The following is a 16,378-nucleotide window of genomic DNA, read 5'->3' as shown; positions in this document are numbered from 1 at the left end:
GATGGGAAGGATGATTACCATGAGAAGCAAGAAACTTCACTGGGCACTTCAGACTTGGCCAGCCTGGCAAACCTACCAAAGCTGAACACAGCAATCCTTCGACCATGCCATTTTTTGGGCCATATAAAAATTCTCCGCTGCATGGACAAATTTTGGAAAAGGCTCATGAAGGAGGTCATTGAAATGCAGCTTTACGAAAATATAATTTAACTGATACTTAGAATACTTTCTCAATGATTATTAGAAACCCAAGCTGAAGAGTATCCATGAAGATAGAAAAAGGTGGGAACCAGACACACCTGAAAGCACCTAAATCCATGCTGCAGTGTATATATACTGGATAAATTGACAACCACAACATCTAGCCCTGAAGACTAAGTATGACTCATACATCGAAACTTTGTAAGAAATGCAGTTTGACCCAGTGGGGAACTTTAATAGATTGCACTAATATAATACCTACCATCAATAGTAATCGTATTCAGTCTATGAACAACTTAAGTAATGTTACAATGTTAACCATTCTAGAATTTCTTAAACAATCATAAACCCCATGCTATAGGCGAGCAATGAACAACCCAACATTTAGCAAACAACACACCTATAACATAATTCTGAACCTGCCAACATTATTTCAGTCTTAACATATTGCAGACTAGTTTGTATGCCAAATTTTAACAGATGACTTCACAAATCCAAAGGTGAAAACAAAATATTCAAAATTCATTCACTACACATAGAGCTGTTTTATTCATAATTTTACAGCACCAATATGAAGAGCCTTCCAAAGAAACCACGGGAGATGCCGCAACAGTAACTTTTAACGGAGTCATCCGCTAATGTGCATTTCAATGCAACAATTTCAGAGTGTAAAAATCATTCGCCTTGACTGGGATTCGAACCCAGATCCCTCAATATCCGGTCGAGTGCTTTAGCCACTTAAGCTACCGAGGCGTCCTCTTAAAATTGCCAAAATTTCAGACTTTAAGAGGACGCCTCGGTAGCTTAAGTGGCTAAAGCACTCGACCGGATATTGAGGGATCTGGGTTCGAATCCCAGTCAAGGCGAATGATTTTTACACTCTGAAATTGTTGCAATGAAGAGCCTTCATTAATCAATTCCTGATTACCCTTATATTAGGTTTTAATTATAATGCCTTTATATGTTTGGTATTTCCAGAATATGTTTAGCACCAGCACTTAGTTTAGCCACCACAAAGGTGTATGCATGCATGAAAATTGCCAGAGGATTCAAAAAGGTATCAGGTCAACTATATTACAGTTAGGCACAGATTTAGGAACAGCAAGATCAATTTACAGCAGATGCAGACTCATTCTAATTTAGTATTTATGAATTGCAGCATTCAATTCAAAAAGATAAAACAGGGAAGATGGATTAGGAAATGTAATGTACAAGTATTAACTGGACTGATATGGAATGAGTATCAGTGGGCTGCCAAGAAAATCATGAATGAGAAAAGAGAGCTGGGTACTGTAGATAAAAACTGGGACCATATCACAGAAGGGTTAATGAGGGTCGCATACGAAAAGATAGGAACTGTAAATAAGAAAAGGACAAGGCAACTATGGACTATGGACAAGATGATTAGAAATATGAATGTGTTAAGGAAACGGAAAAATACAAACACTAGATTAGTGTTAATGCCAGCATTTTCTCGGTAGAAAATCATGAAACTAATCATCTTTGAATTCAGTGCATTTGCAAACTTCATTTACCATTTACTGTGAGATTATTTAGTAGATGTCAGCAGCATCTGATCTTTGAGATTTATGCCATCTTATGTGATCAATGACTATAGTTCAACAAACAGTTTGGCTTAGCCATCTCCTTGAACTTTTTTGAACAGAAATAGTTTCATTACTATAAAACATGGAAACCATTGTAACAATTTTCTTGTCACTGCATTGAATCACCACCATCAGACGTCAATGCTATGCAATGACTTCTAATTTGAGGCTTTTTTCTTTGATTTTATCTCTTTGGAGAATGTTCTCTTGATTTAGTTGCATCGTTCCAGGAAAATAATGCCTGCAATTTTTCAGATATTTTTGTGAGAAGATGAGTTCTACAATACTTTTTTAGCCACTATTTTCATCCTAGATTCAGCGGGGGTTACAGTAATTTTAAACAATTTGCACATTTTAACTTAGCAAGGGCTTTTAAATGTTTACTATAAAATGGTGCCCTCGCTAGTTTAGACCGAGAATGACAACAAATATTCACTACTCCTTTCCAACAGCTTGAAGTTTTGAAGCCAAATTTAGATGATTTCAGGGGAAAAAACTATTTTAATGATAAGAGACCCTACTATACAGATCAGAATGGTGCGGAGGCTACCGTACAGGCTTCCCACCGAGAGGGTCCTGGTTTAAATCCCTGAGGCGGCAGATATTTTTCAGTGGTATCCCAATCTCTACTTGAGGTGCTTTGTGGAGAGCACTTTGAGTGAGCACGACGTCCATCAGATGGGATGTTTAACTGCGTACCCCTTGGCACCTTTTGATAAGAGTAGGCTAATGCTGACGACAGGTTTTTCTCCACCCTTCCTTTCCTATCCATCCCTAATGGCACAAATGATCTTAGCAGTCGGTCACCTCCCCTAAAACTACTTACTACTACAATGTGAAATGCTCATCAATAGAAAAACTTGGTAAATACAGCATCTGAAATTTTTTCTTTATGGGAGATATTGGCAGAAAAAGCTTATGTATCCTAGGTCTTTATTTTGCTACATGTAAAATACATAAATTTGCAAATAATCTCACCAAAACCTCATATCAATATGGCTCTTCTTGTGCTAAAATATTAACAGAAAGCGGTCTTATGAACAATGCCATTAGCATAAATAAATAAATTTAATACTATGTACATTTCTGCCTGTGTCACTGATTTCCAGGAATGTTAGTTAATTTTATTTGATGATATCACAGTACCACAATGCACTGTGCATTGATTTGTTTCATCTATGATTGTTGAAAAAAATTAGCACAAAGAAATAATTGAAAATACAATGTCAATCCAATTATATGCCTCTTTTTAAAGTCCACCAAAACAATTTTGACAATGCTCAATGCAATATTTCGAGACCACCCAGATGGAATTAAACATTTCATCCTCATATTTATCATTACCTAAGTACTTCATGCCAATTTCTCACTAATTATAAACCTTATTTTCAAAGGGACAACTTATGCTCCAATTCACTGCCTTAGCAAGACTACCATCACTTAATTGACTAACTGCCATTTCCCACTCATGGTTGTCACTAAGATTTCCATGGGATTGGTAGTGAAGCTAATTCCTCTTTCAGATCGGTGAAAATCACATACCTATGATTAGTATCCAAAAAAAGAATACTAATTAGATTCAGGGCAGTGAAAACTTACCAAATGCACTCCTTGACTGTTGAATGCATATGCACTTTGAAGAAAGCAGTGATTATAAGAGAGAAGGAATGGATAGACGTGCTTGTTTTTCACTGGTAACCAAAACCATTATTGCAAATGTTAATTTGACAAATGATAACGAACAATACCAGTCATTAAGAAGCCTTCTTTAAATAATACGTACTTAAAGCAACAAACTACTAAATATATATATATAAATTTTTTTAATGCATATATTTATTTTTTTTATCAGGTAATCTACTGGTTAAGGTAGGTTTTTGGATGGACAAAATTACTAATTCAACAATTTGTGACCCCCAGCAAAACACAAAATCCCACTCTACATCAGGTCCCTCTTCAGCTCTGAGTACTTTCTTCCTCCCTTCATCCCGTCTAACATCCCTATCCTGTTCCTTCCCTTTCCTCGTTTGCCTAACATTCTCCCCTCAATTACAGTCTTCAACATCCCACTGCCGGTCAATACCCCCTTCATCCACTTTTCCTGCCTCCATAGGATTGCTCCCAACAAACCCCTCTCTTCGCCCACCATACCAAGTACTTCCTCATTTGTTTTCTTCTCTGTCCATTTCACCTTCTCCATTCTTCTCCACACCCACATTTCAAAAGCCTCCAATCTACGTCTATCCTCCTGCTTCAATGACCACGTTTCCGCACCGTACATAGCTACGCTCCATATCAAAGTTTTTACGGGTCTTTTCTTAACATCCTTACTCAAAGTCTCTGTCATCAACTCCCTCCTCCTTGTGAAAGCCTCTTTGCCTAGCGCAATTCTTCTCCTTACGTCCCTACTGCTTTGACCATCTTGGTCCAAAACACTTCCGAGATACATAAACTGTTCTACCTGCTCTAGTTTTTGCCCTCCTATTTTAATGTTTAGCTTAGCCTTTTTCTTTCTAGAAACTTGCATAACCTTTGTTTTATTAATATTGATTTTCATCCCATACCTGTCGCACTGAATTTCCAATTCATTCAGCAATGCTTGCAACCCCTTGGCTGACTGACAAACTAAAGCTTGGTCATCAGCAAACCTAACTGATTTTACGAATTCCCCGCCCACTTTCATTCCTACCTCGAGTTCTTCCCATGCCTCTTTGATCATTTCCTCTGCAAACAGGTTGAACAGCAACGGTGATAATGGGCAACCCTGCCTTACACCTCTTCCTAACACTGCCCAACCGGACTCCCCGTTCCCCACTTGCACCTGAGCAGTCTGAGACATGTACAGGTTGCGGATTAGCCTCCTTTCCCTCCAATCTATTCCTATTTTCTGCAATATACTCATTAGTTTTTCCCAATTCACTCTATCAAACGCTTTTTCGAAATCTACGAAAAAGGCAAATACCTCCTGGTTGTGTTCTATATTCCTCTCGATTAATAATCTCATTACTGCAATGGCATCACGCGTACCTCTCCCCTTCCTAAACCCAAACTGATCATCCCCTAAGTAAACTAAAATCCCTTCCTCATAAATACTACGAATCAGCCCATATAGCCTCTTCCTCCCACATTTTCCTAAACATTTCAGTAGTTCCGCAGGAATGTTATCCACCCCCACGGCCTTATTTAGCTTCATCTTCCTTAATGCCCTTTCCATCTCATCGTAGAGTATTCCTGGACCTAAGCTATCTTCCTCTACGTCATATTCTTTTTCAACGTCTAACTTTGTTGGTCTAAGTTCTTTACTATACAGTTCTTCTATATACTCCTTCCATCTCTCTTGGATCTTTCCTGCGTCAACTATTACCTTACCCGCCTTATCTCTAACTGTTAGCATTGATCTTCCTTTCTTACTTCCCAATAACAATTTAACTTTGCTGTACAGCGCACCGATTTCACCCTTCCTCTGCAGACTTTCCATATCCTCGCACTGCATCTTCCACCATGCTTCTTTTGCTTTATTTGTCGCCCGCCTCAATTTATTGTTTAATTCTTTGTACTTCATTTTGCCTAATTCTGTATTTACATTCTTCCATTTTCGCCGCTCACCCATCTTTGTAATCATCTCATCCGTGATCCATGGTTTCCTAGTCCTTTAGCGTTTATGGTTCCAATAGTGTCTTTTGCGGCTTTAGACAACCCTTTCTTGAAACTTTCCCATTTTTCTTCGATAGTACTTAGCTCTTTACCATCCTCCATGATTTCCTCTACCGCCTATTTGTATTCCTTCCTTTTCAAACCATTTAATGCTTCCACATTCCATTTTCTAACTCGCTGCCCCCGCCTTATCTTTTTGAAACGGACGCTACATTTCATAACAACTAAATTGTGGTCAGAGTCCGCATCCGCTGCCGGGAAGCTGTGCGAATTTATCACACTGTTCCTAAACCTGTGTCCAACCAGGATATAATCTAGCTGATATCTTTCTGAGTCACCTGGCATTTTCCATGTATACCTGCGTCTTTTGTGGTGTCTAAACCAAGTGTTGGTGATGACTAACCCTTGTCTCCTGCAGAACTCAACTGCTTTATAATGTCGGTAGCGGTAGTCCAGGGGGAGAGCGGTGGACTACAGACCGGAGGGCCGGGGTTCTAGATCTACCTCGGAAACCATAACCGGCACAGGGAAAGGAACTGCCCCCCCTACCCTGATGAGTTAATTTCACAGGCTGTCGGGCTTAGAACTGAGTGAACTCTACCATCACCAACCAAACCAACCTTCGGGTTGATTACTGAGTTTACTGTTTATTAAACATGAAAATTTAAAATGAAAGTCTTCTGGACTTGATAATTATGTATATAAAGTCATCACTAGCGAACAAAGCACAGTTACACAAAAAAGAAAAGAAAGTCACACGTTTTCGTTTTCGGTGGTGGAGCCACCTTTCTCAAGGAAGAGAAGAAAGGAACTACGAGTCTCAGTATATTATCACTAAAAACACTTGAGCTATCGAGGAAACGTAATTTGTACTAAAATCTGAGATTTCTGAAACGAAGTGCCCCGATTCTTTGGCCAAGAGATGGAGTTAGGGAGCTGTTTCACCCACAATAGGAGCAATACACGAAAGACAATGGGAAAGGACAATAGGAAAGCAATCATACAACATCATAAAGGATAGGAACAGTGCGTTTCGTGGAACGCATAGCAGAAGAGACGAGCCACACTAGCCAAATACACATACAAACACGAAAACCCGCCAAATGGCGTACATATACTAATTCACATGAAAATAGATTTACGGGACGGGATAGGAACGGGATAAGGATTATACATATAACAATGTTTAAATTAAATCGCAACATACTTGCAATAGATATCAATGTAAAGCATTATCTCCGGATGAAGTACGTCGAACACGACATGTGAATGGTTTCAAAATCACGTCTGACAACACTGAAGGGTTAAGTAACATGGCCACGTCATTCACCATACAATATGTTGACAACAATGTGCTTACGTGAATTATTGCCATTGTAGTTCTATTGTCTTCTGGAATTATCTCGACAGTTTGGGCCACATATTAAATTGGAAGTCAAAAAAACTACGAACTTACATCAGAATGTTTGAGGCATGTTAAAAGTCAGAAACACTTATTACTAGCACTAATGAATAGTACTCGCACAAGGTGTTATGGCCGTAAATAAGTAAAGATTCTCACCTTGCTGATCCATTGGCAGGAAAAAGGAATGGGACACTATGGTGAACGTTTAGTTATCTATTTTAATCAACATACGCGCACATTAGAAGTTATCCCAACGAAATGCACATCCATCAGCCAACCATGCGGTCTATTTCTTAGTCAAGTGAAAATATTTCACGAATTCAAAATGCTACCCTACCTTCTGCGAAAGAATCGTGATGTATACTATCTGATATGGAAAATAAAATACAATTGTGGCTATCAAAGCTTAGCCAAGTGTGGGGATCACTTATCCCCGGAATTTGAGCGTGCCGGGTAGCTTAAGTGGATTGATCTTACCCTTGTGAGTCCTTTAACGTTAATATCATAATCTACCTTACCATGCAAGAACTAAGACCCCCTGTCAAATCAAATAATGCTTATACTTTCAGTTGTTTTAATGAAATTCACAGGCTTATGTGAGAATAGAACGCTCAATTTAAACTTAAAAATACCCAATAACACATTTTCTACCACGCGTTGGCACGTTACATTAAAACAGCGTAAAATGAGCTATATATATTACTAGGTCCTTACTTGAGAGATGAGTGGTTGATAAAGTACTTCTCCGGCGTACACGAGTTTTCACGCTTGTGCAGAGCAGGGACAATTCCTCAACAATGCTACCTACCGTGTTAGACCTTCAACCACATTTTCTTTATGATCCCCGTTCGAAGAGGGAGTTGTTTTACAATGAAACTACTACGTCGTTATATTTTGGTTGATAGATAACGCTGGCGTCACATTATGGCGCCGTCGCTCATATTCCTTCTTAAATGTATCTTATTCGTTTAATACCGTCTTCCATATATCCCTCATTTTTCAATTATTTAATTTTCTTACCAAAACGATTCTCAGACATCAGGAAATGACTGAATCGATGCTCGCAGGAACGAAAACTTCTGCAATGGCCATTCTCTAATTATTGACCGGAGAAACTCATAGAAGTTCAATTCAAAAACCATAAATTATGAATTAAAAAATGGACATCACATATAAATGCCTATATTAACACCAAATCTTTACAAAAGGAATGTCAATTTTTGATAGGCAGTACTAAGATCTTTTAATGATGCTTCCTTATTTTCTTTTACCTAGCTCAGCAATAAAGAAAAAGAATGATATTAGAATTGTGGCATTTTGCACGGAATTGTGCACTTACGAGTGAGGTGCATGAAATCGCCATGAAAGTAATTTTGAAAATAGTAGCACGAAAAATTTTATAAAAACAAATATAATGGCTGAATATTCCACTACCACCCCAGAGGTTATCTAAGCTAGAATAAATATAAGAGTTAAGTTTTTTAGGCTGCTATTTGGGGAGAATGTGCAGAGTAGTGGTGACATCCAAGGTAGAATTACATTTGGTGAAGAAGTATTTATGAAGAGGCAAGTGTTGATGACCGTCATTTTAAGTAAATAAAAGGCCAAAAAATACCTTAAAATGGAGGGTAGTTCTGTATGGCTTGGAAAATTTGGTCATTGAGGCAGGATGATTAGTATAGGTTAGAGGCTTTGAGATGTGGGATTGCGGAAAATGAAATCGTAATTAAGAAGTTCTAGGCATGGTAGGGGAGAGAGATGGCTACCAGAAGGAACTTTAAGAACATAGGACCAGTGAATAGAGGAGATACTGAGATGCAAAGAGGTAACAGAGGGAAGAAAGCTCTGAAAATGAGGCAGAGGGAGGAAAAGAATAGGCATTTCAATGGAAATAAGGCAGATAGAAAGTATGCAGAGCTAAAGAGTGAGTTTTACAGTCTGTAACTTGTCATCCCTCCTCTTTGGAAAAGCTTTTTTGTCTGATGCAATTCTTATGTCAATAGTATTTTGACCAACTTAGTCCAAGCCCCGGTCTAGATAGGTGAACTGTTTTATCTCCATTACTATATGCCCTCCAATTTCATTATTTAGATTGTCTTACCAGTTTCTCAAGAATCTTATTACCATAGTTTGGATAGATAAAGTTTTATCATCAACAAATTTCTTGATTTTACAGATTTTCCACTAATCTTCTACTAACTCTGCATCTATTAGCATGCCTCTTTCATACTTTTCTTCACAAATACATTGAAAATTGTGGGTGATGTTGGAAAGTGCTGCTTTTCCCTTTTTCTAACAAAGCCTTCCAGCCAAGTGCCTTGCTCATAGATGCTACAAAGAAGTTCATAAAAGTTCATCATGCTTCCTCTCAAGTTTTCCATTATTCTTGAAAAATTCTGCAGGAATTTTACATATTCCCACAGTCATTTCTTTATCATTTCCTTCAATGATTCTTTTATCTCAAAGTCAAGCATTCCTTGTCATAATCTATCCTTCTTAACATGAAATTCCATTTCCACATTCAAACTACTAACATATATTTTTATCATATAGTTCCTCTATATATTTTTTCCGTTTTGTCTCTATCTCTTCTTCTTCAATTATTATTATCCAATTGCTTCTCTAAGAATGTAAACAGAATTACCTTTCTTGCATCCTGACAGTTACTTCAATTTTCTGTAATCTGCACCCATTTTACCCTGTCTCAATAAACTCCCCAGATCCATGTTCTGCCATGCTATTCAGCTCCTTCTACCATGTTTCCTTTGGCATACTGTTTTCTCATCTCAGTTTTTTTTTTAGATCTTTGTACTTTTTTTCCCTTCGTTTCCCTTTTTCACTTCGTTTCCTCTGTCATCCATCGATTTCTAGCCCTCCTTCTATTTACCATTACTATAGATACGCTCACTACTTTCTTTACTCATTCTCAGCTTTCCTCTACTGTATCTATCCTTGCCTAAAATGCTATCAGTTGGCAGCTGCTACTCCCTCCATTTCATCCCAGTTGAGTTTTCTACATTATATTTTATTTTAGTCCTTCCCTTCATCATCCCCTTAAATTTAGTATTACACTTCACAAGCACTAAATCATGATCCGAGTCTGCATCTGCTCCCAGGAAAGCATATTTAATCTCAGTCTTCCTAAACCATTTTCTTGCAATAATATAGTAATATATGGTAAAATAACCATTCTCTTCTCATAAACTCAGCTATTTCCCTTCACATACCACCACATCAAGTGTTTTTCTTCCAGTTACATTCACAATTATTTCATTTAACTGACCATAAACACCATTTCTTCTCCCTCTCTATGATAGTTTGTTGCAATGTACCCCTGTATTACCACCAGACTGACCAGGGCTGTTGTTATCAGGGCTCCACTTATAATATTCTGTCTTATTCCACCTTCACTATCCTTCTCTGCTACGTATTACTATGTAATTCTCAATCCAACAACCCCACCTTACCTCTCACAGACTTAAGATGTCTATATTTACTCTCCCCCTCTCACTTGATATTTTCCAATTCAACAGTCCTCAGTATCTTCTTAACATTCTAAGTCCTTTTTCTCACTGTGGCATTCCTCTTCTGCTTATTTTTTGCTACCATCTCCTTGGCTCTGCAAGAATTTTGTGTTGACAATCTGGACAGTGCCTGCCACTGGGTACAACACTAGGTTTAGCGAGCTGAGTCCACAACTCACCAGGACTCGTTCTCTCATATGGTTCAATCATAATTTCTTATGATAAATGACTGAGTTTGTTTCCTATTACCTTCTTAAATAGTGCTTTTAATATTACATCACTGAAAAGGCTGCCTTACAGGGGTCAGGCTCACTGAGGAATACATGCTGAATGTAAAGCCTTTTGCTTGGCCCCTACCCTTCAATCTATCTGACATGGTTGACCCTACTAGGAGAAATTATCATTGCTCCCACCAGCAAAGTTCTATGGCTCATGGGAACACAGAAGCCCTTCCATGTCAAGGTTGTAGTCCACGGAGAGGGTTCCTTCAACAGGAGTCCCTTAATTGGGGATGGGAATTTATACTTTAATAACCAAGTATTCAGCCAAATTCCTTCCTTCTAAAAGCCATGAATAAGTACATACAACCTCTTCCTGTCTTATTTACTGAACACCTTAATTAATTTTTCAGGGATATTATTTATTTCCACAACATTTTTCAATTTCATTTAATTAGTTTCCCACCTCAGTTTATTGTTATTCATCCTTATGTGCTTTCATCTATCTAATTATGTTTATATTTTCCCATTTCCTTCTCCTGTCCTTATTCCTAAATATCTATATAATACATAGCTTCTTAACATTTTCCAAATTACTCTTTCTCTTGTTTTCTTAACACCTTAAGATATTCCTTTTTGGAGATGTTGTCACCTTTCTTTCTGTACTCATCCCCTTGGTCTTGCTTGGATATTTTTGCTGGACTTATGGTGCTCCTTTCTTTTTGTCCCAACGTTAGCTTTTACATTCTATTTATAGATCCATACTCCTTGATTTACCCTCTTGAATCTGAAATTAATGTTCATTAACAATAATTAAAATCTGAATCCCCATTCACTCACTAAAATTGTGAAAATTGATTACACTGTTTGTAATCTTTGCCAAGCCATGACGTCTCTTATTTCTTTGGATATCTGAGCATATTCAATGTTTGACTAAATCTATATTTATGTTGAAACTAGGGGTTAGTAATTATCAAACAAATTTCTTTTGTGAGGTTCTTTACTGTTTTCACCCCATGGTCATTTTTGGTTCCTAAGCCATAGTCCCTCCTACCCCATCCTCCATCTCACCCATATGTGTTTCAATCCCCCATTACTATCAATTGTTTCCTTCCAGAGAAAGCCACAATAATCATGTAGTTCTTCCTATACACTATTTCTTTCTACCTATTATTACTTTTCCGCATCCAGTCCTAAATGATATCCAAGTTTGTAGTAGTAGTGATAGATTTATTAGGGTGCACCGACTGCTAAGGCCATCTTGCATCTCTCACAAACCTATATTTTCATAAAACTTGTTTTTATAGCAGTTATTAGGGTAGGTGACTGACACCTGAGGTCATTAGCATCATAAGGGGTATGTAGGTACCCTGGTGAAGGCAGGTTTCAGGAAATGTTGGGGATAAAGTTGGTATCCCCATTACACTGCTCTAAACAAAAGATGCCAATGGGTCCATAGTTTAATGTCATATTCAATGGATGATGCACTCCACTAAAATTATTCGCAACATGGTACCCCTAGAAGGCACCAGGATACCTTAGAAACATTCTGCTAACCCAGGAATTTGAACCCAGGTTCTTAAGAGTGGGAAGCCAGTGCACTAGTCACCAAACCCCCCTAATTTCTCCCATTCCTCCCCCCACCACTTGGGAGACTATAAATATCTGAACGTTGTTACCTCAAATTTATATTGTACCTGAATGACATTTTGATTATTGCATCATGCTGTACACTAGCAATAAAGAGAATAGTGTACATATACAATATCTATTTTAATTTACCCTCCTCATGGACTAAAACCTTTGTGTAGGGGAAAGGCTGGCGTATTTTGATAACTCTACAGGCCATCAGAAGATACAATCAAGTATACTAGACATTAATGCAATGGCTTCACATTTAAGGAAGCCAATTGGACCCCATTAAAATATTTCTCAGATGACAGTACACAAAAATGACAAAAATATATTCTGGCAACTAAGGGTCTTAACCCACTGGGCCAAGAGTCATGCATGGCAGCAGGGAAGCTCACTAATTCAGCTTTTATTTCTAATAATAATATTCTATGACTCACATGTTCTAAGTTCACTACTCTCCTCTTCCAAACTTCTTGTTCAATACTATCAACACCTTATACTCTCTTTATTCCCCTTTACTATATAATCAAAACTCAAATAATTACAACAGTCTTAAATGTCACCTTGCATAGCTCTAACATTTGTATCCATATTTCCCCTATTCATCTCTTGCTTCATGTTTTCTAACTTACTTACCTTAACAGTGACCTGTTCCTAGTCTATATTCAAATGATGGTGATTATCTTGTCTTTTTTTCTGCTGTCAATGCTAATGGGTAAGTATTTCATTCCAAGATGAACATGAAAGCTTTGCCTGTATTTATATCTATACAAAGTAATGAAAATTATAATGAATATATAAGGCCTGTCAAAAAATGAAACCTCCTTGAATTTTCCAGCATACAGTAGTGACCCTAGGGTGGTCACACTGTGCACAGTGAAAGAAGACAGCTTGGTTTGCATGCTTGAATTTGTTCTCCACCTTTGAATGAGCTCTTCACTGCCTGCTGGACAAGGTGCTGTCATGTGGGTTCATCACTTTTCGATTTCTCACAAGATAACAGAACAAGCTGATTTTGTGGGGTCGTTCATGTACAAACCCATGACTCATCTCCGGAACAAGACCTGCTGGACACTACCAATACTGATCCTGAGTGTCTGAACACTGAGACAACTGGACGACCTGACAAAATAAACTTGCTCAGCCATCTTGAGAGAAATCGAAAAGTGATGAACATCAGGCTTAGACATCAGGCAGTATCAGATGCACTCGCAGATGGAGAAAGAATTCAAGCATGCACACTAAGCAGTCTTCTTCCAATGTTCACAGTGGCACCACCCTAGTATCAATATTATGTGCTGGAAAATTAAAGGTCGGTTACTGTTTCTACAGGCCTTGTATCTCGGTTTAAAACATACCTTATATAGGTACATACTGAGAGCTCTTTGACTGTAAATACTGAAGAATTTCTCATTCCTTTATTTTTTATGCTATGCCTAAAAATCATCTCTTCAATTGTCCGTAAAACGGGGAATGCACTACCAAATTTAAAAAAAAATGAGGCAAATGAATATTGTTTCAAAGTTATTTTGTCACTGATATTGGTTTAGGATGATTATTTTGATGTATGGTGCTATGCTGATCATAACAGAAGGTATCCAATTAATTTCTATAAAATATCCTAATGTCCTTATTACCTAATATTATTTTCTCTGTTGTGAGGATCAACGCCAAATATATTTTATTTTGTGGTAGGCCAGTGGGTAGAGCACTGGGCGATTGACCAGAGGGATTGGATTCGATTTGAGGTATTCCTCTTAATAGAACTTCACCCAAGCTACATGAATTTCACATGCTGTTCGGCTATTAAGTGAGCAACAGTAATTTTCATGTTAATTTGATCATCCCATATTACCCATCAGCCATTGGAATGTTGCTACTCGTAAGGTATATGAATATGGGATAGAATATTTGAAGTATCTAATTGACAGAGTGCTCTTGGGGCAATGTACTTAAAAATCCTTCCAGCTCAGAGCTATGCATACAAGGACTAATCTACAGGTGCTTAAAGAAGGTGGAAGAGAGGAGAGGTAATAAAAGAAAATAAATTTAGGTAAAATACTCTGGAACTATTGTTTCTAAAAATACTGAGGTGATCAGCAAATTCTAGGCTAAAATAGAAAGAACATTCCCCCTGAATCCACCATTAAAAATAAATCAATGACCTAAACCTGGAGAAACAAAAATAATACTGCCCAGACACACCTTGGTTCACGATAGGGTTTAGGAAAATACATTCATCCTAAATGCTTGATATAACTTTCCTGATAGTATTTTATAGGCTAAGGCAAGTAAAGAATTTGCTCTTGTCATATTTATTGATCTCAAAAAAGCTTATTTTACATATAAAATCACATTACACTACTTAAGAAATTGGATAAATTATGATTAAGAGGACAGGCTAACCAATGGGTTCACTCCTATCTAAAAGACAGAAGACAAATGGTAGAAATGAATGTGGTTACTCTGATCCCCTTTTCCTAACTGTGGTAAATCCTAAGGATCACTTCTTGGGTATATTATATTTTTGGCCTTTATTAATAATCCACCTTAATATATCCCACAGAGTTAATCAAACCCAAAATATTACTTAAAATAAGTTAAAATACTGCGTAGCTATGTACGGCGCGGAAACGTGGTCGTTGGAACAGGAGGATAGACGTAGACTGGAGGCTTTTGAAATGTTGGTGTGGAGAAGAATGGAGAAGGTGAAATGGACAGAGAAGAAAACAAATGAGGAAGTACCTGGTATGGTGGGCGAAGAGAGGGGTTTGTTGGGAGAAATCCTATGGAGGCAGGAAAAGTGGATGAAGGGGGTATTGGCCGGCAGTGGGATGTTGAAGACTGTAATTGAGGGGAGAATGTTAGGCAAACGAAGAAAGGGAAGGAACAGGATAGGGATGTTGTACGGGATGAAGGGAGGAAGAAAGTACTCAGAGATGAAGAGGGACCTGATGTAGAGTAGGATGTTGTGTTTCGCTAGGGGTCACAAATTATTTAATTAGTAATTTGGTCCATCCAAAAACCTACCTTAACCGGTCGATTACCTAATAATAACTATCTTCTTAATCTTCAATCCCTCTATGAAAAAGCCAAAACCAATAAGTATAGCATCAGTTGAACTTCATCCTAAAGTTGTAGGCACTAATAATGAAGCAGGTTTCATTAAAAACTCATACAAAAACGCTATACCTAACTCAACGTTTTGCCAGTACCATTAATTTAAATAATGGAAACGGTGACTTTCATCCACACAAACCAAAAACCCTTCGTTGAATACTCAGATTACCATAACTACAACAGAAGATCATATGAACTTATTCATTTAAACAGATATTGAACATAAAAAGACTCAATACTAAAACCGAACAGAGATGTTAAAAAATACGGATTCAAATCTTTGCAGTCGATGCTTATCTCCTGTTGCTGTGAAAGGCATTCCAAAGATGGATTGCATTTTCAGTGCGATTTAAGGTAACTTATGGTTCTATGAGAGGGTAGGTTAAATTACAATTAAATATCTTGTATTTGGGCGGTGAATGTGAAGAACCGATTGCGTAGGTGATATGGTATTTCATTGCATGGCAATGGACATAGAGATACGGCAAAAAGTGGTACAGAGAGAAAGGCGATTACCTAAATGCAATACTGTTCCATGCAAACACTATTCCCAACAAAAACATTGGCATAGTGAACATAAGATGAGATTTCATTCATCACTAAAGAATATCCAACTCCACCGATCGTCGCGTATTTGTTAACCTAAGCCAAAGCATATGAATCACACGATTTTCATAGCGTAATAAAAAAGACATTGTAATATTGCGTGAATTTTAAGGCTTGGGGGGGGCTGTTGCTTGTTATGACTGTAAACAAAAACAAATAAATAACAAAATAGTACATGCGAATACATTTAATGATGTTACAGGGCTGGTCGTTTTGATTTTTGTGTGGAACACTGTCATGCTATCAGAAATTCTTTTATGCAAATAAAAACCAATTACGGTTATTAAAGCGACATGAAATAACATCGGTACGATACACGGATGAAATAACGTTGAATTTGTTAGTCGACTGCTGGCTGTACACGCTGTACACATTTGAAACGATATATCGAAAAGTCGTATGGTTGAA

At 37.6% G+C, this 16,378-nt stretch overlaps 1 protein-coding gene across 1 annotated transcript in view; it reads right to left on the bottom strand.

The window, feature by feature from the left end:
- LOC139700577 (glutaredoxin-1-like) overlaps positions 1–7,708 on the bottom strand; it is a 28,206-nt gene extending 20,498 nt beyond the window's left edge. Inside the window, exon 1 of the mRNA XM_071599107.1 lies at positions 7,582–7,708. The gene's annotated coding sequence lies outside the window, so the exon portion shown is untranslated. The remainder of the gene's footprint in view (positions 1–7,581) is intronic.
- Between the last annotated feature and the right edge of the window lie 8,670 nt (positions 7,709–16,378).

This window comes from Hetaerina americana, unplaced genomic scaffold (genome assembly GCF_022747635.1).
Source record: "Hetaerina americana unplaced genomic scaffold, ioHetAmer1.1.p SCAF_105, whole genome shotgun sequence".
NCBI classification, from domain to species: Eukaryota; Metazoa; Arthropoda; class Insecta; order Odonata; family Calopterygidae; genus Hetaerina; species Hetaerina americana.
The sequence above is the reverse complement of the archived record's forward strand: the minus strand, read 5'-3'. Positions and strand labels throughout refer to the sequence as shown.